At 38.6% G+C, this 26,454-nt stretch overlaps 1 pseudogene; it reads left to right on the forward strand.

Annotated features, from left to right (window-relative positions):
• The first annotated feature begins 1,990 nt into the window (after positions 1-1,990).
• On the forward strand, positions 1,991-3,404 carry LOC138155739 (cell cycle checkpoint control protein RAD9A-like; annotated as a pseudogene).
• Positions 3,405-26,454: the final 23,050 nt, after the last annotated feature.

Raw genomic sequence — 26,454 nt, forward strand, 5'->3', positions numbered from 1 at the left:
AGTAATGAATGAAAATGCTGGAAAGATAGGAGGGAGCCATGTTGTGAAAAGATTTGCAGGCCAAAGAATTTTAATTTTATTCTAAATGTAGCAAAAAGCTACTGTTGTTTGTTGATGGAGAGGCAAGTTGTGGAAAAATTATTTAAACAATAACTAAATTGTTGATAACGATTATGGCTATATTATTTACTGAGACATCTTGCTGCTAAGCACACATCCTCAAAGAGATCCCACAAATATTAAAGAAAAGTACTACATTTATGAAAATATTCATTGTAGTATTTTTCGTGGTAGCAAAGCATTAGAATCAAAGAAGGTACTTATCAATTGGGGAATAGTTAAATACTGAATAAATTGTGCATGACTATAGTATAATGCTATTTCCTACAAAATACAAAGCAAAACAAAACAAAAAGAAGAATTTGGGGAGGGGGAAAGCGCAAGAAAAGTTTTAAGAATAGATGAAAGAAAATTATCAGGGCCAACGAAAGAACAATTATTTTTAACATTGTAAATGAAAAGAATAATAAAAAATATTGAATGCTATGCAGTTATAATGAACAAATCAGAATCTAGAGAAGAGTGAAAAGAGAGAGAGAATAGAATAAATTAGGAAAGAAATACAGTTAGAAATAGTAACTTTGTAAAAATTTGAAGCAAGTTTCTCTGATAAAGGCCTTGTTTCTCAGACATATAGCTGAGTCAAATTTATAAAATTTATAAAAATAAGAGTCATTCCCCAACTGATAAATGATAAAAAGATATGAATAGTTTTCAGATGAAATAATCAAAGCTATCTATAGCCATATGAAAAAATGCTCTGACTTGCTATTTATTGGAGAAATATAAATAAAAACAATTAGATTGTATAATAGGGCAGAAATGGAAACTTACAAATGTTGAAAGGGACATGGGAAAAATAAGACATTAATGCATTGTTGAGGGAGATCTGCAGAGCAATTTGGAACTATGTTCAAAGGGCTATAAAAACATGCATACCCTTTGGTCTAGCAATACCACTACTAGGTCAATATCCAAAAAGAGATTTAAAAAAAGGAGAAGACCCACATGTACAAAAATATTTATAGCAGCTCTTTTCTGGTAGCAAAGAATTGGAAATTGAGGGGATACCCATGTAATGGTAGGGAAATTTGAAGATCTTCCCTGCCTCTTAATAAGCCTAATGGAATCTGAATACCTTCTGTGCTTTGAAAATGTAATCTACCCAATAATAGGATGAATTTGGTCACATGGAGACTGTGGTGGGAGGAGTTTGATGAAGGGTGGAGAAGCCTGCTTAGGGGAGGTTTGTTTTTCAGGAAGCCCATAGCTTGTTACTTTGTAATTAAGCAGTGGGTCATAAGGGTTGTGATATTCTGTGACCCTGGAGAAGGCTATATATACCTCAGATGGGAGGTTTTTGCTTTGGGGCTCACTTATGGGAAGAGTTATATGATTTGGCCAGATGAGACTCTGGGCAGCCCCCTGGCTTTGAAAACCCAGATATTGGTGCTTCTCTCTTTGGTAACTAACTGTATGCATGTAATGGTCAGACAGCTAGAAGCCTTGAATGTTGGTTTGCTGAATTGTGTTATTTTCTCTGTCTCTTGTAACTTCTGTTTGTATTCTTTGAAGTTCAGGGTGCCGACTTTTTCCTCTGAACTAGGTAAGTGATATATGTTTGATTAAAGTAAGATTCTTTAACCCCTTTTTGAGTTGCATTCCTTTAGAAAAGCAGATCAAAGAACCTGTGCTTGCAGCCATCCTGGGTATGATAGGGTCCTTTGTGCTACAGTTTATCGATTGGGGAATGACTTAAGAAATTGTGGTATGTGATTGTGATAGAATACTATTGTGCTATAAGAAATGATGAGCAGGAGAGGGAGAGGAGGGCTCAGGCCGGCACGAGGCCCTGCGCATGGGAAGGGAGCCGGCCCTCGGTGCTGGGGCCCGGGACGGCCTAGGGCGGGTGAAGGCTGGGCCGGGAGACATGAAGTGCCTTGTGACAGGGGACATGTGCGGTGTTGGGGAAGGCCACGCACTTGCTGTGGCGCGTCGGAGACGAGCTGTACCTGGAGCCGCTGGAGGACGGGCTGTCGCTGTGCACGGTGAACGCATGTCGCAGGCCTTAGCATGCTTCCTCTTCGCCCCGCTCTTCTTCCAGCACTACCAGGCGGCCCGGCCCCGGCAGGCGCAGCCACCCTGCTGCAAGGTCCTCATGAAGTCCTTCCTGTCCGTGTTCCGCTCGCTGGCGGCGCTGGAGAAGACCGTGGAGCGCCGCTGCATCACCCTGAGCCCCGAGAGCAGCCGCCTGGTCATCCAGCTGCACTGCAAGCACGGTGTGACCAAGACCCACAACCTGCCCTTCCAGGAGTGCGAGTCCCTCCGGGACGTCTTCGACCCTGAGCAGTGTCCGCACGTGCTGCGCGCCCCGTCCTGGGTTTGGATGGAGGCCGTGGAGCCCTTCGCCCCGCGCTGGCGGAGGTGACGCTGGGCGTGAGCCGGTGCCCCCGCGTGGTCTTCCGGAGCTACCTGGAGGAGGACGCAGGCGAGGGGGCTGTGGGCCTGGGGGGCAGTTGGGCTCCTGCTGGGGGCCGGAAGGCTGGGACAGAGGCCCTGCTTCCTCTCCCAGATGCCGCCAGGGCCATGATGACAGAGATGAGCCTCAGCGAGGACGAGTTCCAGCAGCTGCAGGCCCAGGAGGGCGCGTCCATCACCTTCTGCCTCAAAGAGTTCCAGGGCCTCCTGAGTTCTGCCGAATCTGCTAACCTGCCCCTCAACACCCACTTTGATGCTCCTGGCAGGCCGGCCATCTTCACCATCGAGGATTCGCTGCTAGATGGGCATTTTGTCCTAGCTGAGCCTGACCTCTGCTCTCAGGAGCCTTGTCAGCCTGGTCAGGGGCCTCACAGCACGACACACCTGGACAACGTTGCCAACGACATTGACTCTTACATGATCGCCATGGAAACTACTGTGTGTGATGGGCAAGTTGTGGCTCCCCAGAGTCCCTCCCCTGTGTCAGATGAAGAGGAGGCAGACCCTAATGTGGTGCCTGGGACCCCTCCCCTAAAAAAGTTCCGTTCCGTTCCCTGTCCTTTGGCTCTGTATTGGCCCCTCTGAGCCCCTCTCTGAGCCCAACCCAGTATTAGCTGAAGACAGTGATGGTGAAGGCTGAATCCGTTCTGGGGGCACCAATGGCTGTGCCACCTCAGGAGCAAAAGCTGGTGAGTTTTCTCCTCTGCCTGCTGTGTGTCGGAAAAGGCCTAAACTGTGCTTGAGGAGGGTGACCATCTCTATGGAGATGGAGAACTTGGCTATTTTCACACTGGGCAGGCTCTGGGGCCAGCCTGGGCAGCACCTCTTCCTTCAATAAAGATTCCTAATCCTAAAAAAAAAAAAAAAAGAAATGATGAGCAGGATACTCTAAGAAAAACCTGAAAAGACTTACAGGAGCTGATGCAAAGTGAAATGTTCTGTGTACAAAATAACAACAATATTGTAAGATAATCAGTAATGAATGACTTAGCTATTTCAGCAATGCAGTGATCCGAGACAATTCTGAAAGACTTATGATGAAAAATTTTATTCCTATCTGGAAAGAGCTGGTAGTGTCTGAATACAGATTGAAATATGCATTTTTAAACTTTCTTTATTTTTCCTGAATTTTTTTTGTCTGTTTTCTTTTACAACATGACTATTATGGAAATTATATGATCACACATATATAACCTATATAAAATTGCTTGCCTTCTTAATGGGTGGAGAGGGAGCAAAGAAGAGAATTTGGAACTCAAAATTTTAAAAATGTTAAAAAATTGTTTTTTAAATGTAACTGAGGAAAACAAAATACTAAATAAACAAAGAAAAAAGAAGATATAAGAAAATCAATTCCTTCATTAAAGAATTGAAAGAATAGGTCAAGGAATGTCACATGTATTACTAACTGATACTACTGTGTAGGCTGGTTTTGATGAATTGTTTTTATTTTTCAATCTTTATTAAAAGGAAACATTCATTGTGTGTGGTGGGAATGCAATCTATTTGGAAACAAATATGATGTAAAAATGAATGGTATCAAGAGAAAGAGAAAGATCATAGAGAACTGTGAAGAATGGGGGAAAATGTCACAGAAATGGAGAATTAATTTCTCTTCTTCTAAAAAAAAGCGCTAATTTGCCAGTTATATGCTAAGGATAGTAGCTTACTGTTTTCTTGGTAGAGTTCTACAATACATGTGGTAGGCATACACACAGAGAAGATGGGCTAGAAGATTCTGTGCAGTACTAGAGTAATTTGACTCTTGTAGGGTGGGCATGTATAAAAATTCTGTCAGTAAGACTTTTGGGAGAGAAAAAAAAAAGCATAAGGAATATTGATGCTTTATGAACCAACATCAGCAGACAGGGCCAATGATTTCTAGGTGATTAGTGGGACAAGGTAGGAGGTGGAGGAACCCATTGAAGGCAGAGCCAGATGTGAATAGGAGTCAGATTAGACAGTGGATTACAAAGTTAGAAAAAAGAACTAGCTGATAACCCTGGAACCACAAGAACATTTTAAGAACCAAGTGTGCTAGTCAGAAATGCATACTAACCCCATAAATGCCAATTTGATAGTAAATATATTCCCTCCCTCCCCTAATCCTTAAACTCCTAGTGTTGATATCCCATATCTTAAGTCTCTGATAGCCCCTGCTTTCCCATAGTGTGTATTTTATGTGACTGTTCTAGAAAATAAGCCCTTTGAAAGGGTCTTGAGCATCCCAGGATTCCTCAGATTACATTTTGAGAGTTGCAACTCTATCAGATGTAAAGTCAAGATTTTTTTCAGTTTTGCAGGATTGTGTTTTTGAACCCCTATGTTCCAGGAATTCACATGAGTATGAGATAAAATTACTTCTTCCTCGTTTGGGAAGGAATCTAAGCCCTTTTCTGGACATTTTTCCCTCACATGACTACTAATACGCCTTTCACACCCATTGTCCATGAAGGGCAAGAAGTGTATGTTTTCCCAACTATTCACTGGAGGCACTATGAGTGTAGAATAATATATAGAGTCTTAGATGTGACTGATGTGTTGCTTCTTTTTGAACTCTTCTATTTGTTTTTTAATATTAATTATAAGGGATAACTTGCTGATTATAGGAGGGGTAATATTTGCTATAAAACAAAAGATTAACATTAAAGGTTTCAAATAAAGGGAAGAAATGCTATGTTGCTATTTACAAAAGCAGGCAATGATTAATAAAAGACAGGATGACTTCATCAAAGTAGCCCATGCCAAACTAACTTCATTTCCTTTTTTTCATAGAGTTATTAGACTGGTAGACCAGGGGAGTCATTTGAAGGAGTAACAGAGGGAATGACAACAGAACAGGGATCAAATACCAACTCTGATAGTTACTACATGGACAACATTGAGAACATCATTTAATTTTTCTGGGAAACTAAGGCTTCTTTATCTATAAAATGAAAGAATTAGATTAAATGACATATAAGATCCCTCTTTGATTAAAAAATAGTATCCTATGAATAAGATGAGTAAAGGCATAGAAACAGGCAAAAACTGTTACTGTTTTGGGACTTGTTGAGTTGCCTGCTTTGCATGTAGCATAATAGATTATGTAAGAATAATATAAATTGAAGACAAATTATTTATGCTTTGATTACAAAAATGTGTTGAGTAGAAAAAAAGTGTATATTTTAGAATTTTTTGAGCATGGGATTTACATGATCAGAACTGTGCATGAAGAAGAAAGCTCTGGTGAAAATGTGATGGATGGAATGGGTTGAAGAGGAAAAAGAGATGGGAGATCCCTTAGGAGGCTCTTTCAATAATAGTCTGGCAAGAGGTAATGAAGCAGGACTGAACTAGGGTAAGAACAATGTGAATAGAGGGAAAGGTGTAGAAGGCAGATGTATGGCAAAGGTAGTATTAGCAGCATCTGGCAGCTGATTGGATTGAAGGTAGTAAAGGACAAGGAAGAGCCAAGTATGTTTCTGAAATTTCAGACCTTGGGTTATTGGAAGAACTGTAGAGCCATCAGCAAAGATAGGGACATTGGAAGAAAAACTAGATTTTGAAGTGTTACAATTGCAACATCTCCAGAACATCCCCCTTTTTTGTCTGACACTGCTTCTGTTCCAGTGCAGGCCCTCATCATTATATGCCTGGATTATTTCAATAGCCTCCTGGTGAGTCTGCCTGTCTCAGTTCTATCCCTACCATCCATCCTCCATTCCATCACTAATTCTTTAATAATCTAGCCCAATCCTACCTTTCCAGTCTTCTTACATCTTTTTTTTTTTTTTAAAGCAATTGGGGTTAAGTAACTTGCTCAAGGTTACACGGCCAGGTGTTTCTGGGTGGGTAATAAGTGTCGGAGCCCGGATTCAATCCACATGCCATCCCTATACTGGAGCTGGTGCTCTTACTCGCCGTGCTACCTGGCCGCCCCCAGTCTTCTTACACCTTACTCCCCAGTATATCGTCTTTGATCTTGTGTCATGGACCTGCTGACTGTTTCACAAACAAGACACTTCAGCTCTTGGCTCTGGACATTCTTTCTAGTTGTTCTCCATGCCTGAAATACTTTTTCTCCTCTATACCAACTACTTAACTGCCAGGCTTCCTTTAAAACAACTAAAATTCCATCTGCTAAGGAAGTCTGCCCACTCCTCTTAATTGCAGTCCTCTATCTCTCTTGATTATTTCCTATTTTTATCCTGTGTATAACTTGTTTGTACATAGGTGTTTGCAAGCTGTCTCTCTCGTTAAATTGCAATCTTTTCAAGGGCAGGGCCTATATTTTCCCCTTCTTTGTGTCCTCGGAGTTTAGCACAAGCCCATGCACACGATAGGTGTTTAAAAATTATGTATTGACTAACTGATATCGAAGCAATCTTTGAAATTGTGACAGTAACTCAGATTGTTAAAGTAGAATACAAAGTCAGAAAAGGAAAAAGGTTCATTGATAGAGCTTTGGAGAATGGACACGTGTGTGTGTGTGTGTGTGTGTGTGTGTGTGTGTGTAATGGGGAAGGTAGAAGGGAGAAATGAGAGGTAAGTAATCCTTAAAGTTTACAGAAGAATATCTAGAAAAGTGAGAATCAGTTAAAGCACTATCAGAGAATACAAAGAAATGGAAAGTTTTAGGGGGAAAAAAATTTAACCATAGTATCTGTAGCACTAATGCAATAGTCATAGCACCAGCAGCGACTATGAATATGCTGACAAAGATCTGAATTGCAAAATATAGCAGACTCTATATAGAAGACAGAAGCAAAACATTTATTCAGACAAAAGAAAACTGAATCCCCCAACCAGAAAGTCATATGCCAACACCAGAAAGTCAAATGCATCACAGCAACAAAGAAGTGAATACACCATAGCACAGCAGGGAACCACCCCATCCTTTAGCATTCCCACAAATAAACACTCCCAAGCCTAGCTGTCTCTTTTGCGCTTCTCCTCCCTCCAATTCTAACTGCTCTGACTCCCAGCTTCCTGTGGGCTCTGCTCCAACCTTCAGCAAACTCCTCCTACTGCAGGCTGGATGTGATTACATTTTTGACCATTAGGGGGAAGGGAAGATTTCAAATTCCCTTAGGTCTATTAAGAGACAGGGAATATCTTCCCATTCCCATTACAGTATCACAGGTCAAAAGATACCAAACAATACAAAGAGAATATCCTTGGATTTAGTAATCAAAATATCAATAGAGACCTTTGAGAGAGCAAATCCATGGGAATGATTGGAGGTAAGATGGAATCCAGTTCAGTAGGGAAGTTGAATTTGCCCCCTAAAAATGATCAAATTGCTATTTTTGATTAGTTAGTTAGGACTATTATCTCTTGCAAAGATTTTTTTTATATACATTTGTTTTTAAAACTTTGAGTTCCAGATTTTTCCCCTTCTTCCCTCTTCACCCACCCCCACTGTGAAGACAAGCAATTCAACATAGGTTATATATGTGTAGTTACTCAAAACATTCCCATAGTAGGTATATTGTGAAAGCCAAACTATATTTCCCTCTATCCTATCCCACCCCCCATTTATTCTATTTTCACCTTTCACCCTGTCCCTTTTCAAAAGTGCTTGCTTCTAACTACCCTCTCCCCCAATCTTCCCTCCCTTCTATCGTCCTCCCTCTTATCCTCTTCCCCCCATTTTCCTGTAGGGTAAGATACCCAATTGAGTGTGTATGTCATTCCCTCCTTAAGCCAAATTCAATGAGAATAAAGTTGTCCCATTCCCTTTCACCATCCTGCTCTTCCGCTCCATTGTAACAGTTTCTCTTGCCTCTTTTATATAATTTACCCTAAGCTCTCTTTCCCTTTCTCCTCCCAATATATTCCTCTCTCACCTCTTAATTTTATTTTTTAGATAACATACCTTCATATTCAACTCGTTTTGTGCCCTCTGTCAATGTATACATGTACATACATATGCACACCCTCACATATATATATTTATACACATCTATATCCTTCTATACATATATGTACACATACATATATGTGTATGTATACATGTATACATATGTTCCCTTCAACTATCCTCATACTGAGAAAAGTCTTATGAGTTACAATTATCATTTTTACATGTAGGAATGTAAATAGTTCAACTTTTATAAGTTCCTAATGATTTCTTTTCCCTGTTTACCTTCTCATGCTTCTCTTGCTTCTTGTATTTGAAAGTCACATTCTGTGTTCCACTCTGGTTTTTTCATCATGAACGTTTGAAAATCCTCTATTTCGTTGAATAACCATATTTTCCCCTGAAGCATTAAACTCAGTTTTGCTGGATAAGTGATTCTTGGTTTTAATCCTAGCTCCTTTGACCTCTGGAATATCATATCCCAAGCCCTTTGATCCCTTAATGTAGAAGCTGCTAGGTCTTGTGTTATCCTGATTGTGTTTCCACAATACTCAAATTGTTTCTTTGTGACTGCTTGTAGTATTTTCTCCTTGACCTGGGAACTCTGGAATTTGGCTATAATATTCCAAGGAGTTTTCTTTTTCTGATCTTTTTCAAGAGGTGATTGGTAAATTCTTTCAATTTTGATTTTGCCCTCTGCTTCTAGAATATCAGGGCAATTTTGCTTCATAATTTCTTGAAAGATGGTGTCTAGGCTCTTTTTTTGATTGTGGCTTTCAGGTAGTCCAATAATTTTAAAATTATCTCTCCTGGATCTATTTTCCAGGTCAGTGGATTTCTTAATAAAATATTTCACATTGCCTTCTACTCTTTCATTTTTTTGGATCTGTCTTATAGTATCTTGATTTCCCATAAAGTCATTAGCTTCCATTTGCTCCAATCTAATTTTGAAGAAATTATTCTCTTCAGTGAATTTTTGAAACTCCTTTTCCATCTGGCAAATTCAGCTTTTTAAGGCATTCTTCTCCTCATTGGCTTTTTGGGTCTCTTTTTCCATTTGAGTAAGTCTATTTTTTAAGGTGTTATTTTCTTCAGTCAGGCTGTTGACTCCCTTTTCTTGATTTTCTTGCATCATTCTCATTTCTCTTACCAATTTTTCCTCCAGTTCTCTTACTTGGTTTTCAAAATCCTTCTTGAGTTCTTCCATGGCCTGCAACCAATTTATATTTTTCTTGGGAGCTTTTGATGCAGGACTTCTGACTTCATTGTCTTCCTCCTGTTCCATGCTTTAATCCTTTTTGTCTCAGAAAAAGGAATTTATGGTAGTATTGTGTTTACTTTGCTTGCTCATGTTGCCAGTCAATCACTTTACTTTTGAACTCTTTGCCACAGTAGAACCCTGCATTCAGAATGGAGAGAGCTTTGTCCCAAATTGCTGGTGTTTTCTCAGCTCCAGAGAATTTAGGAGGACTCCCTCTCTGTAGCCCCCATAGGCTCTGGTACCTGGCCACACACCCCAGAACCTCCATTCAAGACTGTGATCCAGATCTAAGCAGGTCAAAGCAAGAGTGATTACCCTCTGAATGGTTGCTTGGTCCCCTTACAATCTGCAGGCCAGGAGCTCCAAAGTCAGCCATGTGGTACAGCTGCCTCACCACCACCTCTTCTCACCCTGGGGACAGGAGCCAGACCATGCTCTCCTGACCCCCTCTTCCAGAAGATTTTCAGACTGACCTTTTACTTTATCTTTGGCATTTATGGGTTTAGAACCCTGGAAATCACCACAGCTGCTGGTGATTAATTCTCCTGAAGTCTTCTCAGGCTGCTGCTGGTCAGGGCCACCCTGGGGCTAAAACTGCACATGGAGCTGGACTGGGCTGCCAGCCCCATATGTTACACCCTTCCTGTTGACCTGCCAGGCTGCCTTCAGTAAGAGATTTGTTTCTTTCTCTCACTCTGTCTCTCTTTTTGGGTTCTGTAGCTCTAAATTTTTTTTAGAGAGCAAGATATTTTTTAAACCATTTAGTATAAACTTGATATATTCCTATCCTGTGTATAATTATAGTGTTTGGCTAACTTACTTCTTTTTATTTTTCTTATTAGCAAAAATGTACAGTCAAACAAACAAACAAAAAATTCACAAAACAATCTGTCTCCACCTCTTGGGCTATTCCAGGTGAGATTTTTCACCTGTATTCTCCACCTGTGTTCCTTTCTTTCTTTCTCTCTCTGTGTCTCTATTTTTCTCTTGTTCTCTGTCTCTGTCTCTCTCTCTCTCTGAGAAAGGGAAATGATCACCTACAAGTATTCACCTTGCCTGACATTCAAATATTGGCTCTCTCTAGAAAGAAAAGAGGGTCCCAGTCTCCTTTTTGTGATTTTCTCCTTTTTTTATTTTCCTTTGAGATATACTGGATTGTTAGTCAAAAATAAAAACAAGGTTGACTTGATATTGCCCCTAGGTGGTTTTTACAATTCACAAATGCTACATAAAGAAGGATTGCAACTTTTACACCTGAGGAATCACACCCCACTGAGTCTGTACTGATTCATGCTCTGAATGCTTTAAAATTTTTTTTTAATTTGAACTTTAGCACTAAAAAAAAGAACACACATTTCCACATTCAGAGCATAACACAAAAACATGATTCTCTATTAAATTGTAAATCTCCATTTCAGAGGGTTTTTTTATGTATATAATACATTCTACATATTACTTAAACTCTATTGAACATTTCTTCTTTTTTCTGAACTTCCATTTTTTTGCATTCTGGAACATTTTAAGATGCTTTAAAGATACTTTTTTGTTTTAATTTTTGCTAAATGTCCTGCTTTCTGACTCTTCCCCCGCAATCTCCCCATTAACAAAAAAGAAAGAAGAAAAGAAGGAAAGGGGGGAGCAGAGGGAGACAGAAGAAAGAAAGGAAGAAAGAAAGGAAGAAAGAAAGAAAGAAAGAAAGAAAGAAAGAAAGAAAGAAAGAAAGAAAGAAAGAAAGAAAGAAAAGGAGGAAAAGAAAGAAGGAAAGAAGGAAAGAAAGGAGGAAAAGAAAGAAAGGAGGAAAGAAGGAAAGAAAGAGAGAAAGAAAGAAAGAACACTATAACAGTCATACCCAAGCAAGATAATTGCACATAAAGGCACATCCAAAAATGTCATTTTCAGTACTTTGTGTTCTTCACATCTCTCTCAGGATGAGGCTAGCATAGTTTGTCATAGGTCCTGTGGAGGCATAGTTGATCATTGCATTGATCAGAGTTCTTAAATTCTTTGAAAATTGTGTTTTAAATCATTCTTTTTGTATGTTTCTTCCCATTTTTACTCATCATTATATTGGTATTAATTAGTTCATATATGTCTTCACAATTTTCTTTAAAATTGTCTCTTTTAATATTAAAGGAATTAAGTAATTTCATTACATTCATATACATTTTAATATTAAAGAAATGAAGTAATTTCATTACATTCATATACCAAAATTTGTTCAACCATTATTTTTTTTTTGTTTTTGGAGGGGACAATATAGGGCAATTGGGGGTGCCCAAGGTCATACAGACAGTTTTTTGTGTTGTGTCTGAGGCAGAATTTGAACTCAGGTCCTCCTGACTCCAGGCCAGGTGCTCTATTCACTGTGTCACCTAAGTGCCCCAATCCTCAATCATCCTTAAGATTTATAAGTGGCAATCTTAGGCATACCCTTAGATCTACTTCTTCACCCCCGCTCCTCCTTTTTTATTCCCCACTATAGGATCAAAGTTTATTTTCTTTTGAGTATTCCTTTCCCAGTAGTATCCTCTTTCTTAACTCTCTTCCCCCATACCCATATTTATTTTTCAGCTGAGCTTTTTATGTATTTCTTGGCTGGATGGAGGGGAGAGTCCAACCCAGAGAGCATGGTACATTTCATAGGAAAATATATAAACCAGACAATCAGAATGCAAAAATAAAACTTAAAAATGGACTTATAATTTTGTGGTGATTCATTTGGCTTTCATTGACAGCAAAGTTCTAATTCCTTCCACACACCCCCAGGTTTATTATCATTATTATTGTAATAATAATAACTAATTTGAATTTGTTGATTTTTCTTTTACATTTATGAGATCATGAATCTCTTTGATGAAAATGCATGTGTCCAGTTAAGCCAGGATCCAGCTTCTCAGCTGAAATGCCTTATAACAGTTTTTTTTTCATTCGGGAGGTTTTCTTTCCCATTGACCACATTGTCCTCTAGTTTTGAGGGCTTCAAATTAATGACCTAAATTGAAGGCCACTTTTAATCCATTTTAATGAATGTTAATGTCTGCCTGCTCCATTCCAGACATCACAAAAAATAAAAAATGCCTTATATCCAGGAGGGAGAAAGTAGAAGAAATATGATCTTTAAAAAAGACTAGAGGTATCCTAATAATCTGAACATGTGTTTTCCTCCCCTAGGCTTCAGTAGGTTTGTTCATTATGTGATTTGCTTGCAGAAAGATTCAATTAAATCTACCTGTTTTCCATTTCACAAGATCCATATTTGGAAAGTAGGTCTCAAGAGATGGTGGCATAATCTATAGTCTGTGGGAAAGATTTGACTAGGCCTAGAAATATCCTTTATCAAAAATAAAATATCCCCATCAGCTTGTAAAACATGTAAATATATGCCTTAAGTGATTTTTTCCACTGATTATTTTGTTTGTTTTGTTTTGTTTTTAAGTAGAGTCCTACAGGGCTGGCACAATGTGTCATTTTCTCTGGCCAATGAAAATACGATCCCTTTTTGGGGGCCTCCAAACTATGTTGTGCCAGCCAATGAAAAAGGGCAATTGAAAGAGCATTGGCAGTGGGAAATCATCTTCAACATTTGCTACTCTGAATTTCTTGGTTCTGTCTCAGTTTATGGTCCCGCCTTTCTGTGATGATTTCTTGACTCAGTCCTTATGGAATATTTTGTTCTCTGAGCTCCAAAATTGAGTCTCTGGCTAGACTATGGTTTTCTTACTAGCTTCATACCCTTCTCTCATTTAGGGCTAGATTTCCCAGGTAAGATGAGCCTTTGTAGTAAAATTATGACACTCCTCTGCAGACATAATGAGACCCCCTGATGCAGACATACCTCTTTCTCTCCATAGCCCACAGTTATGAATCATATTCCCAGGTGTTGAGAGCTTTAGGATCTCCAGGCTCTGTCTCTGTCTGTCTCTTTCTCTATCTCCCTCTCTCTCTCCCCCCTTTCTTTTAACTCTCCCTTTGTTCTCTCTCTCCTTTTCCATCTTTGCCCACCTATTTCTCTTGTAGTTGGACATACTTTCTTTACTTGAATTATGTACAATAGATTGAGCTAAAAGAAAATAGGCTTTTGATTCATTGTATTATAGACCTGAAAGGAATCGTAGAGATAATCAATTCCAACCTCCCACCCACTGAAGGAATCTCCCATAAAGTATTTCTCTTTGCAGGAAATTATCTAGCCTCTACTGAAATAGTGATGTGGGAGCCCAGACTCTTAGGTTTTTCAATTAAACTGAAAACTACTTCTTTATTACTTCTATCCAGTAATTCTCCCTTTCACTGTTGCACTGAGTAAGTGTCTTCCTCTCCTTGTGTCCTTATGCCAAGTCATCCTTGTTCTACTCGAGGGTAGGCACTGTCTTTTGCCTTTCTTTTTCTCTCTAGCACTTAACACAATCCATAAGTACATAGGACATGCTTAATAAATGTTTATTATCTGTCTGACTAGTCAGAAGGACTTAGACTGATGTTGGAGTCCAAAGGGCCTCTCATCAAATTCATTAGTTCTGTGACTTTGGACAAGTCACTTCTCTCTAAAGTCTCAGTTTCTTGTCTGCTAAATAGGTATTTAAACAAAATATTATATTTTTTGGAGGGGGAAGGCAGAGCAGTTATATTAAGTGACTTGCTCAAGGTCACACAGCTAGTAAGTGTAAAGTGTATGAGGCCGGATTTGAACTCAGGTTGTTCTGACTCCAGGGTTGGTGCTTTATTCACTGTGTCACCTAGCCAGCCCTAAACAAAATATTATTTATTGTTTCTTCCAAATTTTGTATCTGAAACCCAAACCAATGAATTTACCCATCCTGAATCAGTATCTACATATATTGGCCAGTGGGATTTTCTAGTATTGTGAAGAAAAATGTGTATACACATTGTTAAGTTCAACACCTTTGTCTTCTAAGTGAGAAATCAGGTCTAGCTATATGAAATTTCTTGCCCTAGATGAAAAAAACAATACGCAACAGAACATATATTGAACCTTTGTCCTTTGATTCTAAAGTCATTGCTCTTTGCAAAGTCATAGTGTTTTCTATTTAAAAACATATCTCATACCAATAACGTCATATTGACTTCACAGAGGATTTGCTACAGAAAGAGGTTCCATTGATGTTTCAGTCTTTGGTTAACAGCAACACAAAGTAAAATATTTTTTTTCATGCTTGTCTGCTTTACACACAGGTATTGTCCCTGCTCTGCTTAAAGGTGCTTCTTAATTTATGATTCCTTGAACAAGTCAAAAATCATTCCATCCATGGGGTTCTGTGAAATTTGGCTCAGAGGATCATTCTCAACACATTAGTTAATTTGTAAATCTGTTTTTCCCAAGATAGTAGTATTAAATACTGAAATGGAGATCAGGGAATCTACTTTATTACCCTGGCTTGAAAACTGAGTGTTGTTGACCATAGCTTGGTGCCTTAATTTCCCCCTCTGAGAAATGAAGGAGTTGGACTAAATGTTCCCTAAGATCTCTTCTGGGTCTAATGTTGTATGATGTATGTTTTCACATTGTGTACTAGAGTCCCTCCAAGTGCTAACTAACATTCTTTGGCTTGATATAGCTAATAAAATATTGCATTGAGCTGATCAGAGGTGATGGATCTCTCCTTAGAATGACCCATTTTCCCCAATAAATGATTTATCCTTTGAAGTATGCACAATACTGCTGCAGAATATTTATTTGAGGTCTGTGATGTACAGTACACTTTTTACCTATAATATATGCTTTAATAGTTAATGAACTATAGCCATTTCTGAGGGTAAAATATCCCTGATCTCCCTAAAACTTGACTATAGAATATATCTAATTGTAATGGACTTCTAAATGAAGAGATCTGCTGAAGTTCCAGTCACCTGGGTGAGTATTTTAAAAGTCATATTCCAGGATCAGAAATTAGAGATATAAAAAATATGCTACTTATCTCAAAAAACAAAAGCATAACAGAAAAAAAAGAATAATGTTAATATCAGTAAGATCCTATACATAGTGAGTTCTCCTATTTTTGCTTCCTTCTTAATTTTAAAAGAGCCAAACACATTCTGGAGACACTTTAATTTTTAAGAAAGATTGCCTTTGTAATTCACATATTTAATTCATTTTCTTTTTTTGTTTGTTTTATTTTGTTTTTAAGTAATATATTTGAGTGCCTTTATTAGAGAGTTTTCTCTTGGAAAAGACATTGATCAGTAAAATATGACTTTATTCTTCTGTGGAAAAAATTAAAGTTCCAACTCTCTCTATTAGGAAGGATCCTCTCTAATTATCTAGATGTTCTGTTCTGAATTCACTATAAGGTTAACTAAAGATTAGCTACTTCCATTACCCACCCAGAAATACCTGGCCATGTAACCTTGAGAAAGTTACTTAACCTCAATTGCTTAGGGAAGGCCAGATGGCTCAATGAGTAAGAGTGTGGGATGACCTGGGGATCAAATCTGGGCTCGGATACTTAGCTTAAAAAAAAAAAAAAGATTAGATACTTCCCTGATCTCTGACTGGCCTATTTAAGGAAATCATTTTCCTTCTCTAGGGTTCAGGTTTCTCATGTACATGATTAGGGGATTAGGCCAGGTGATTTCAAAGATCCTTTCTATTTTATCTATTTTATGTTCTATTTTCTAATTAATCAATCAGTTATTCATTAAGCATTTAGTAAATGCACAGGCTCTGTGCTAAGCTCTGGGGTTACAAAGACAAGATCAAAAAAAGTCTCTGGTCTCAAGGAACTTATAACAAGAGAGCAAACATACATATACACACATATACACATATATGTATTATGTGTTTATACATGTGTGTACACTCATAATACATGTATGCATATGTAATACATATATTTAATCATATGTGGAATATGTATAAAGTAAATAAAAGGAAGCAGAGGGGAAGATATGAACAGCTAGAAGGAAGATGAAAGGCCTCTTGAAGAAGGTGGGCCTTGAACAGAATTTTAAACAAATCTTGAGTTTCTAAGAAATGGAGCTGAACTTGGAAAACATTCCAGAAGTGGGAGACAAGTACAGTGACACAAAGAGTGAAGAGGGAACATCATGTCCAAGAAATATCAAGAGACCAGAATGACTGGATGATAGCATGAGGTGAGTAATTCATAAGAAGTTTAGAAAGTTAAAAAAGTACTTCCAAGAGCCAAGATGGAGGAATAAGCAGTAAATCACTGTCATTCTCCTGTGTTGACCTCTGAAAACCCAGAAAGTAGTGCTCCAGGAAAATTCTGGAGCAGCAAAGCCAGTGGAAAGATGAGGTGGAATAGTCTTTTAACCCAGGAAACTTTTTTTTTCCTTTTGGAGGGCAACTGGGGTTAAATAACTTGCCCAAGGTTACACGGCTAGGTTGTGTGTGTGTGTGTGTGTGTGTGTGTGTGTGTGTGTGTGTGTGTGTGAAGTGTCTGAGGCTGGATCCGAACCCAGGTGCTCCTGACTCCAGGGTGGGTGCTTTACTCACTGCACCATCTAGCCACCCCTAACCCAGGAAACTTGGAAGATAGGCAAGAAATTTTCATTTAACTCAGGTAAAAGGGTAGTGCATTCCAGTACAGAAAGCATGGCAGCAAGCCAATGGCAAGCCCCACCTCAACAATACAGCTGGAGATCTTTAACTACAACAAAAAGTCAACTACCCAGAAAAACTGAGCCACTTTTAGTGGAAGAGATGGACATTCAATGAAATAGGGGACTTCCTTAATGAAAAACAAACAAACAGAGCTGAACAGAAAATTTGATCTTCAAATACAGTTCTCAAGAAGTGCACAAAAAGGTAAACAGGAAAGAAAAAAAATAACTCTTGCTATTCAATAGGGTTAAATTCTTTTCATCCCTGTATGGGAAGAGAATACTTGTAACTCTTGAGAACTTTATTATTATGATGATATTTAGAAGGGGGTATACATAGACAGAGGATGTGAGTATAAATTGACTATTAAAGTGATGATAAAAATTAATTAAGCGGTGATAAAAAGGATTGTACTGGGAGAAGAGGAAAGGACGAGGCAGAAAGGGTAAATTACATCCCATGAAGAGGTGAAAAGACCTATTGCAGTAGATGGAAAGAAGGGAGGGAGGCAAATATATTTGAACCTTACTCTCATCAGATTTGGCTGAAAGAAGGAATAACATACGCACTCAGTTGGGTATAGAAATCAATCTTACCCTATAGGAAGTAGGAGGGAAAAGGGGAAAGGAAAGGAAGGGGGGCCAATAGAAGGGAGGGGATATTGAGGGAGGTGGTGGTCATAAGAAAAACACTGATGAGAAGGGTAAGGAAGAAGTGAGAAAAGCATAAATGGGGGACAAAATAGGATGGGGAAAAAGACACAGTAAGTATAACTGTGAATGTGAATGTGATGAACTTTTACATAAAACAAAAGCAGAGAGCAGAGTGGATTAAAAAATAGAATCCTACAATCTGTTGTTTACAAGAAGCACATTTGAAGTGGAGAGAATAAAGGTAAAAGACTGGAGCATATTATATTATACTTCAGTTGAAAAAAAAAAAGAAAAAGGAGAGGTAGCAATCCTGATCTCAGACAAAACAAAAGTAAATAATAGATGTAATGAAAAGATGTAATGAAGGAAACTACATCTTGTTAAAAGATACCATAGACAATGAAATAATATCAATACTAAACATATATGCACCAAGAGACATTGGTTGTAAAAATTCTTTCCTAATTTTCCACTTCCCTCCTAATCTTGGTTACATTGGCTTTGTTTGTACAGAAAATTTTCAATTTAATGTAATCATAATAATTCATTTTGCATTTCATAATGCTCTCTAACTCTAGTTTGGTCATAAGGTCTTCCCTTCTCCATAAATATGTCAGATAAACTATTACTTGCTCTCCCACGTTGCTTACAATATCAGTGTTTATACCTAGATTTGTACCCATTTAGACTTGATTTTGGTATATGGTGTAAGATATTGGTCTATACCCAGGTTCCACTATTCTATATTCCAGTTTTTCCAGAACTTTTTGTCAAATAGTGAGTTCTTATCCTAGAAACTGGGGTCTTTGGATTTATCAAACAGTAGATTACTATAGTCATTGAATGCTATATCTCATGTGCCTAATCTATTCCACTGATCCATTACTCTATTCCTCAGCCAGTACCATGTAGTTTTGATGACTGCTGCTTTATAATACAGATGAAAATTTAGTATGGCTAGGCCACCTTCCCTAGCATTTGTTTTCATTGATTCCCTTGCTCTTCTGGATCTTTTGTTCTTCCAAATGAATTCTGTTACTATTTTTTCTAGCTCTATAAAATAATTTTTGGTAGATTGATTGGTATGGCACTAAATATGTAAATCAATACAGGTAAAATTGTTGTTTTTATTATATTAGCTCGACCTAGAGACAAGCCATTGATGTTTTTCCAATTATTTAGATCTGACTATATTTGTGTGAAAAATGTTTTGCAATGGTGCTCATATAGTTTTGTTTGACAGGTAGATTCCCAAATATTTTAAAATGTCCACAGTAACTTTAAATGGAATTTATCTTTCTATCTGTTATTATTGGTTTTTGTTAGAAATATATATGAATTTGGAGGATTTATGTGGGGTTTATTTTATATCCTGCAAACTTGCTAAATTTAGTTATCATCTCAAGTAGTTTATTACTTGATTTTCTAAGGATATAATCATATCATCTGCAAAGAGTGATAGCTTAGTCTCTTCTTTGCCTAATTTGATTCCTTCAATTTCTTTTTCTTCTCTTATTGCTACTACTTTTTTGGAGGGCAATTGGGGTTAAGTGACTTGCCCAAAGTCACATGGCTAGTTTTTTGTGTTAAGTGTCTGAGGTTGGATTTGAACTCAGGTCCTCCTGACTCTAGGGCTGGTGCTCTATTCACTGTGCCCTTCTAGCCACCCTACTACTAACATTTCTAGTACCAAATTGAATAAGAGGGATGATAGTGGACAACTTTGTTTTACCCCTGATCTTATTGGAAAGGCTTCTAGCTTATCTCCGTTACATATAATACTTACTGTACTTCCTAGTGTTTTTAATAGGAATGGATGTTATATTTTGTCAAAAGCCTTTTCTGCATCTATTGATATAATCATATGTTTTCTACTAGTTTTGTTGTTTATATGATCGATTATACTGATAGTTTTCCTAATACTGAACCATCCTTTCATTCCTGGAATAAACCCTACCTGATCAAAGTGTATGATTCTCATGATAAGTTGCTGTAGTCTTTTTGCTAATATTTTATTTAAAAATTTTGCATCTGTATTCATGAGGGAAATTGGTCTTAATAAGATAAAACAAAAGAAAGAAAACCAAATTACTAGCATCAAAAATGGAAAGGGTGAATCTACCTCCAATGAAGAGGAAATTAAAACAATAATTAGGAATTATTTTGTCCCATGATATACCCATAAATCTGACAATCTTAGGGAAATGGATGAATATTTACAAAAATATAAGTGCTCAGATTAACTTAAGAGGAAGTAAATTACTTAAATAACCCCATCTCAGAAAAAGAAATTGAACAAACCATAAATGAAATCCCTAGGAAAAAATCTCCAGGGCCAGATGGAATTAGGAGTGAATTCTACCAAAGATTTAAAGAACAATTGATTCCAATACTTTGCAAACTATATGAGAAAATTGGAGAAGAAGGAGTCCTATCAAATTCTTTTTATGACCCAAATAAGGTACTGATACCTAAATTGAGGAGAGACAAAATGGAGAAAGAAAATTATAGGATTGGAATATGATATTTCATAAGACAAAAGAGCTTGGACTGCAAACAAGGATCAACTATCCAGCAAAGTTGGGCATAATCTTTCAGGCAAGAAGATGGTAACTCAATCAAATAAGGAACTTCCAGACCATCCTGATGAAAAAGCCAGAGCCCAAAGGAAAATCTGATCTCCAAATACAAGACTCAAAAGAGATATAAAAAGGGGGAGTAGAAACAGGACTTCCATGCAGCTCCAGCACCCACCTCCTCCAATTCATGTAAAAAATGACTCTAGACAAACTTTGGCGCTACAGAACCCACAAAATGACACAGAAAAGCTAACCTCCCACTGAGGACAGCCCAGGAGGCCAGCAGGAAGGGGTCAGAGCAGTGCTCTGGGAGTTGAACAAAGCCCTACTTAAGCCGATGTTTTAGCCTCAGGGAAGCCTGACCAACTGCCGGCTGGAAGGATTTCAGATCACCAGCAGCTGTGGCGGTTCCCAGATTATCAACCCATAGATGACAAAGATAAAGTAAGAGGTCAGTGCAGTGTGGACTTTGGGACCTGGGAATTCAGGAGTGTGATGTGGCCTTTGCCGCCAGGGCAAGAAGCAGCTGAGGCTCCATGGCTGTGCAGCCACTGCCATGTGGCTCCTTCAGAGCTCCTAGTCTGCAGATTGTAGGGGCCCAAGTAACCAGTTTGAGGGATAATCATTCTTGCTTTGACCTGCTTGTTTCTGGATTGTGGTCTAGGGTGGAGGTCCTGGGGTACATGAGCAGTGTGCCAGAGCATGCGGAGGCTTCAGAGAGGGCACCCAACTAACACCTCCCACAGCTGAGAAAACCGCAGCATTTGGGATAAAGCTCCCATTTCTGGTAGCAGAGTCCTGCTGTGACAAAAGGCTGAAAAGTAAAGTAATTGAGTGGCAACATGAGTAAGCAAATGAAGCAAAGAAAACAGAGCAATCCAACTTTACACTTCTATTTTGGGTACAAAAAGGATAAAAGCATGGGACAGGCAGAAGACAGTGAAGTCAGAACTCCTGCACCAAGAGATTCCAAGAAAAATATGAGGTGGTTACAGGCCATAGAGGAGCTTAAAAAGGATTTTGAAAACCAGATAAGAGAAGTGGAAGAAAAACTGGGAAGAGAAATGAGAACCATGCCAGAAAATTATGAAATGAGTCAACAACCTGACTGAAGAAAATAACACCTTAAAGAACAGACTAACTCAGATGGCAAAAGAGGTTCAAAAAGGCAATGAGGAGAGGAATGCCTTAAAAAGCCAAATTTCTCAGATGGAAAAAGAATCTCAAAAGCTCATTGAAGAGAATCATCCTGTCAGAATTAGATTGGAGCAAATGGAAGCTAGTGACTTTATGAGAAATCAAGATATTAAACAGATCCAAAAAATGAAAAAAATGGAAGGCAATGTGAAATATCTCATTGGAAAAACCACTGACCTGGAAAATAGATCCAGGAGAGATAATCTAAAAATTATTGGACGACCTGAAATCCATAATCAAGAAAAGAATCTAGAAATCATCCTTCAAGAAATTTTCAAGGAACATTGCCCTGATGTTTTAGAACCAGAGAACAAAATAGAGGTTGAAACAATCCACCGATCAACTCCTGAAAAAGATCCCAAAAAGAAGCTCCTAGGAATATTATAGACAGGTTCTGGAGTTCCCAAATCAAGGAGAAAATATTACAAGCAGCCAGAAAGAAACAATTTCAATATTGTGGAAACACAATCAAGATAACTCAGTACCTGGCAGCTTCTACACTGAGAGATAGAAGGGCTTGGAATATGATATTCCAGAGGTCGAAGGAGCTGGGATTAAAACCAAGAATCACCTACCCAGCAAAACTGAGTATCATGTTTCCAGGGAAAATATAATTATTCAGTGGAATAGAGGACTTTCAAGCATTCTTGATGAAAACACCAGAGTTGAATAGAAAATTTGTCATTCAGATACAAGAAGCAAGAGAAGCATGAGAAATTAAACAGGGAAAAGAAATAATAAGGAACTTATCAAAGTTGAAATCCTTTTTTTCCCCATATGTAAAAACAATAATTAGAACTTATAAAACTTTTTTCTTTCTGAGAATAGTTGAAGGGAATGGAAATGTGTGTGTATACACACACACACACACACACACACACACACATATATATATATGTTTATATAGGAGCATATATGGGCATATGAATACATATGTGAGTGTGTGTATTTATGTCTACAGGTATATATAGAAAGAGGGCACAGGACCAATTGAATAGGAAGTGATGATACTTAAAAGCTGAAATTAAGATGTGAGAGAGGAATACAATGAGAGGAGATGGGGAGAGACAGAATGGGGTAAATTATCTCATATAGAAGAGGCAAGGGAAAATTGTTACAAAAGAGGGGAAGAATAAGAAGGCAAAAGGGAATGAGTGAACCTCATTCTCATTGAATTTGGCTTAGGGAGGTGTAATGGGAATGCAAATTTGGAAGATCTTCCCTGCCCCTAGGCTAAAATGCACCTGAAGCCTGTAGTGGGAGGCTTGTTTTTCAGTAGAAACTTTTTGATTGGCCAGTGGGTCCAAAAGGTTGTTACATTTTCTGAGCCAAGAGAAGGCTATATAAGCCCTGATGTGTAGCTTTGTTTTGGGACTCACTTTGAGAAGTGTTCTGTGATTTGATCTGAATTCTGGGAAGCCATTGTTGAGAGTCCCCCGGCTTTGAAAAACCCAGATGTGGAAACCCAGATGTTGACTGGGTTATGGATGTAATGGTTGGACAGTTTGGAAATCTGTCTACTTGATCTGTTTCTGTCATGATAATTCTGCCTGTATGCTTTGAAGTTCGGGGTGCTGACCTCTTTCCCCTGAACAAGGTAAACGATATATGTCTAACTGATTAAAATAAGCTTGTTAACCCATTTTGAGTTGCTTTCCTTTAACAAAGCAGATCCAAGAACCTGTGCTAGCAGCCACCCTGGGAACATTGGGGTGCTTGCTGCTACAGGAGGGAATGACATACACATTAAATTGGGTATCTGGCTTTACAGCAGAATAGAGCAGAAGGGGAAGAGAGGGGGGATAATGCAAGGGAGGGCAGGCTCGGGGGGAGGGAAGTTGGAAGCACCCACTTTTGAAAAGGAACAACATCAAAGTAGAGAATAGAACAAGTTGGGGTGGGATAGGATGGAAGGAAATATAGTCAGTATTTCACAATATACACACTATGGAAATGTTTTGCATAGATACACATGTACAACTTATATTGAATTGGTTAACTTCCCAGTGAGGGTCGGTGATGAGGGAAGAAGGGAAAGAATCCAGAATCCAAAGTTTTAAAATCAAATGTTTAAATATATATAATTTCTTGGAGGATATTGTCCAGACTTTTTTTTTTCACCATGGGTTTCTGGCAGACAAATAATTCTTAGATTATCTGTCTTGGATCTCTTCTCTAAGTTAGTTGTTTTTCCAATGAGATATTTTACATTTTCTTCTAATTTTTCAATGTTTTGGTTTTGTTTGATTCTTGATGCATCATAGAGTCATTAACTTCAATTTGATTGATTTTATTTTTTAGTGAATTATTTTCCTCTGTTAGTTTTTGAAACTCCTTTTCTGTATGTTCAGATTTCATTTTTAGGGGGAGTATTTTCTCCAGTTAGGTTTTTAACCTCTCTTCTCAATTCACAAATTTTACTGTTTAAGGATTTGTTTTCTTCAGTAAGATTGTTTCCAATTTGGTAATTGTAATTTTTGAAGAATTGGTCGATTTATTTTTGATTTAATTTGGCTTTTAAAATCCTTCTTGAGTTCTTCAAAAAATGCTTTCTGAACTTGATACCAGTTAATATTTCCTTCTGTGCTCTCAGATGTGGGTGTTGAGTCAATGCTGTCCTCTGAAATTGGTTCTTCTTACACACAATAATAGGATTCAATCATTTTTCCTTTTGCTTTTCCATATTGTTTCCTGCCCATTGTGGTTGCCTATTTCTTGGCTTTTAAAGTGGATTTCTACTTCTGGGGTACAGAGGGCTCTGACCCACACTTCTAGGGACCTGGCTGTTGACTTTGTGCTGTAGCCTCTGGGTATCTAGACTGAGGCCAAGGCCAGGACTTTCAGTGTTTCTCCTGGGTTACCCTGAGGCTCTCAGAGTAAGGGGGAGGGTGGTCTGCCCACTTCAAGTTTCTGCCTCTGGGCTCCTGGGCTAGAGCTCAGGCTCAGCAGCTGGTGTCCGGGCCTGGCCACACTGGTGTCTGCAAATTCCCCTGGTCGGGCTAAAGCAATCTGGGTTTCTGGTATCCAGTTCTTGCTGGCTTCATCCCTCTGGGTTTCAGGATCTCCTGCTGGTCAGCTGACATGGGGCTTGGTGGGATGCCTCCCACCCTTCACTTCAGGTTTGGCACAGCCTCAGTCATACCGTTCCTCTAGGACTCCCAGGCCTGCCATTGGTTCCACTATTTCTGGATTTTACACTGGGGCAATAATCTCTGGGTTTTTAGTGTCAGAATGGGGGATTAGATTAGGTAGGGTTTACTCCACCATGTTGGCTCCTGGAAGTTCAGGTAAATGATTTTTAAACATCCATGCTGTGGTTTGATAGCCCCAAGCAGACCCTGGGCTTGTCTCTTACCCAGCTCTGACAGATTCTCTGTCCTGTGGTGAGAGGTCTGCAAATTACTCTTGAACTGGGTAGAGGAGGGTAGATTTGCTTGATGGGGCTTGCTGTGGCTCCACTGCGGTCTGATCTCAAGCAGATCCCGTGTGGTCCACTATTTGTGCTTCCCCTGCCCAATCCTACTCATGCACTTTCCTGCACTGGGAATCTACCACACTGCTACTCTCAATGGATTCTGTCACTCTAAAATCCATTCAGATTCACTTTTTAGAGGTAACTGACAATTCATGGGGGAGTTCCTGCTTTCACTCTGCCATCCTGGCTCTGTCCCCCTTAAATGTACTCTTGAAGTTTGCGTCCAAGTATGTTGTTGGTCTTGTGGTTTTTCAGTCATGTCCTGCTCTTCATGACCTTGTGGACAATACTGTCCATAGGGTTTTCTTGGCAAAGATATTGGAGTGGTTTGCCATTTATTTCCCCAGTGGACTAAGACAAACAGAGGTTAAATGAGTTGCCCAAGGTCACAAAACTAGTAAGTGTAAAACTAGTAAGTAAGACCAAATTTGAACTGAGTTCTTCCTGGCTCCAGGTCCAGAACTCTATTCACTGAGTCATCTAGCATCAAAGTGTGGAAGAACCACAATGGGAGACTAAGACACTTCACTTCTCCTCCAGTTACACACTAAAGGGCTTGGATAGAATTATTTTATCTTGGATCAGCTGATACTGATACTGAACTGCATTGGAATGTTATAGAACCAAAACATGTAACTGAATGTCTTCAACTGATAACATACCTACTGTATAGAGTTGTTTAACTGCAGCTAATGGTCTTCACTGCTTTGTAACTGATTAATTATATTGACCAAACTTACTTCAGTCCCTTTAGTTGATGGATGGATGGATTCAATAGAAGCACTACCACCTGCATGAAGTTATCTTAACTAAAATATTTTGTTTCTCTAAGTAAGGAGGAGCATTTCATTAATGGAATTAATTGATCCCCAAATTTACAATAAGCTTTGAAACAGCTGCTTTGGTGAATAGAATAGAAAATTCATTAGAAAAGATTAGCAGAATTACCTTGCTTCAGTAAGGACCTCATTGAGATAAAGAAGCTTCACTTTTTAGTGGACTGGTTGTCTAAATTCATCTAGATTTCTTCAAGAGCATATAAGGAAGTCAAAAGAGGTGGATGGTGGGATTAATCTAGGATTATCTTTCAACAAGTTGGGAATATTTATCAAATAAAAGGGACAAGGATTGAAGAGTGTAATAGTAATGGAATATAAAGATCCCCCTGTATTGGCTTGGTTTTTGGTTTGATTGTATTAAAACCCAGAGCTTGTGAATCCCACTTGTGGGATGGATTTATTGATGTGAAAAGAGAGGGCTGAACTGGGAGGAGCTGGTGACGTAAATTTAGAGAGACACAAGAAAAGAGATTCCACCCTTC

The sequence above is a fragment of the Petaurus breviceps genome, unplaced genomic scaffold (assembly GCF_028583685.1).
Source record: "Petaurus breviceps papuanus isolate PSGF00001 unplaced genomic scaffold, PetGlider_PUasm1.0 98, whole genome shotgun sequence".
In the NCBI taxonomy this organism is placed as follows: domain Eukaryota; kingdom Metazoa; phylum Chordata; class Mammalia; order Diprotodontia; family Petauridae; genus Petaurus; species Petaurus breviceps.